Genomic DNA, 2644 nt, shown 5'->3' with positions numbered 1-2644 from the left:
CTGAAAACAGAGGAGAGTCTTCTTTTTATAACCATATAGACAAATGATATTTGTACCCACTTAAATTTCTTTAAAAAAGAAGTTCACCACTAGAGAGGTTTACTGCTTAACAAATGCCTAGTGTAGGTACCTTAGCTTTCTCTTATACTTCAAAATAATTAACCTGAAGCGGAGCAACTTTCATTACGGGTACTTTGATACTAGTATAGTTGTACTTAACACTCAATTCTACTTCTGAATGCTAAGCCACTTTATGCAATGTGAGAGCTCTTTAGTAATACCAGACACTTTCTGAAATGTAAGTTAGCAGCCTGCACCAGCTCTCAGACTTTCATGGGGTTTGTTTAGTGCATCTTACGGAAAAGAAAACAGCTGGAAACCACTGTGTAACTTATGGATCTAAAATAAATTATGAACTATTGCTGTTGCTAACATTTTCTGCAATCTTCACACCTTCAACTTCCAAAACATAGACCGGAAAACCAGGGAACATGCACCCAGCTTCCATTTAGCAGATAACATTTGCCGGTGCCTAAAGCAATTGCACTCGAACAGACAGATGACTGCATTGCTCTATTACTTCTTAGAAAGCCAACCACCATAAGATCATAGTAGCAACCATTTCTCTAAATACATGGCTGTACTACTTGACCCTGATCACAAGCTCCCACAGAGTATGTATTGTACCAGTACTTTGAAAATAAAAGAGGCGTATTTATTCTGAATATTGGAAAGTTACCTTCCAGAACCTTATAACAGAGAGGGATTAAAAGGTAAGTAGTTTGTAAGGTTACTTCTCAGGATGCTTACAAGTTGACCTCTGAGAAAACATAATACAGAGCACTCTTATTGGAAGACATTTCTGTGCACGGCTAACTAGCTAACCTTGTACATTGACACTCTTCCTCTGGAAACAGGTCTCCAGGTTTATTCTTAGCTTAATGCATTTGCTGTATTTTAAAATAAATTTCCTTCTCAAAGTGAATGCATTCCCATTTGTGCACAGAAAACAGTCCCTTGGCTTTGCCCAGATAAAAGTAGCATGCTTCACCAACCACAATCTGTCTGAAAAATACAGTCGCTCTTAAATTCCAGTACTGTCAGTGCTTCTGACCATGCAGCATAATTTTACAATTAGGAACTGTTAGTGTTTGTAAAACGTTGTATAGCTTTCAAATACAAACTATCTTTTCAGTTCCCAGAACGTTTTTTGTCATTTGGGAAACAAGCAAATGCCTGTTACAAAAATCCCTTCTGTGCAAGTTTGCGTGAATGGACTCTACAGATACTTGTGTGCAGCTGAAGATCTAGCCACCAGCAAACAGCAAGCTGGGGAAAAGGAGAAGTAGATGCTAATAAAGCATGAAAGTGTCCCAAGAACCAGTAAGCTCTAGGTGTCCTGTGGAATCCAGGAGGACCAAGAAACTCCAAACATCAAGACTGTTCACTCTGTCCAAGACCACCAGGACACACTGACATGAACATCATCATCTTAAAAAAAAGGAGAAAGACTGCGTTCAAGAAAGCAGCAGCTGCTATAGGCAGGCAGTGAGTATGGGATTACACACACACCTGATGAAAGAGAGTGCCTTGAGAAAATTTTTTTTCTCTCTTTGAACATCCACATAGAAAGTTCTGGGGCATCAGTACAGCCCTCTACTTCTGTGGAGCTCTCCTAGCTGTTGTTCCAACCCAGTAACTGAGAAAGCACGTTTGGGAATAATTGCTTGCACTGTATGAATAGTTATCTGCCATTAATGGAATCAAGCTGTTGCTATTAATAAAAAGTTTAATTAATACAAGGTGTTTTAGCAAGCATCAGTTGTGATCTATGCAGCTTGCAAGTCTGTTCCCATCAGGAAAACTTGCAATATCTTAGTCCATCCCAGTGGAAGCAAACCAAGCACCCAAAACACCAAGCTAGCAGTTTCTGACACCGTGACCTGGAAGGAAGGGATGATGAAAAAAGCTAGGCCGTGGTACCAATAGCTTTCAAAGGCACTGTCCTCAGTCAGTCCCAGGACTGCACACCATTAGTGAAATGAACAAGTCCATTCATAAAAGGAAAAAAGATGCAAAAACCGTGCTCATGTAAATAAAAAGACTCATTTCACAAGTACAGAACACCTTTCACAGTGCTTTATGGTGTCTTCAGGAGGGAAGGAGTGTTCAAAGAATCACCAAGAAAAGAAGACAAAAATATTATAAAGACCAGCATGTCACTGAATACTACACTACTACCTTGCCCTTCAATCTGCAACTGGCTGTAATTTAACTTAATTGAAAGAGATTTTTTTTTCCAAAAAGCAGGTACGCAAGAAGATGCATTCTGGAGTATCGTTCTTGAGATATGAAATTGCTCAAGCTTCCTGACCTTAGCAATGACCATCCAGTCTTTGCACATACTACAGAATATCACCAGCTTTACCTGGCAGTTCGGGTTCCTTGCTTCTAGCACCTGTGGAAACGGAAAAGATGTGTATGCCTTTAATGCTGATGGCAATCTGTCACTGTAACAAAGCTGTTTAATGATTAACCAGGAAGCTGGCAGATTTAAAAAGGAAGAATGTGTAAACACAGAGAAAGTTTTAATTAATATTTCTGTACAAAAGATTTAAGCATGCTCACAAGTCTGATGATATTT

Source organism: Apaloderma vittatum, unplaced genomic scaffold, assembly GCF_000703405.1.
Source record: "Apaloderma vittatum isolate BGI_N311 unplaced genomic scaffold, ASM70340v1 scaffold12793, whole genome shotgun sequence".
In the NCBI taxonomy this organism is placed as follows: Eukaryota; Metazoa; Chordata; class Aves; order Trogoniformes; family Trogonidae; genus Apaloderma; species Apaloderma vittatum.
Note: the sequence above shows the minus strand (reverse complement) of the source record.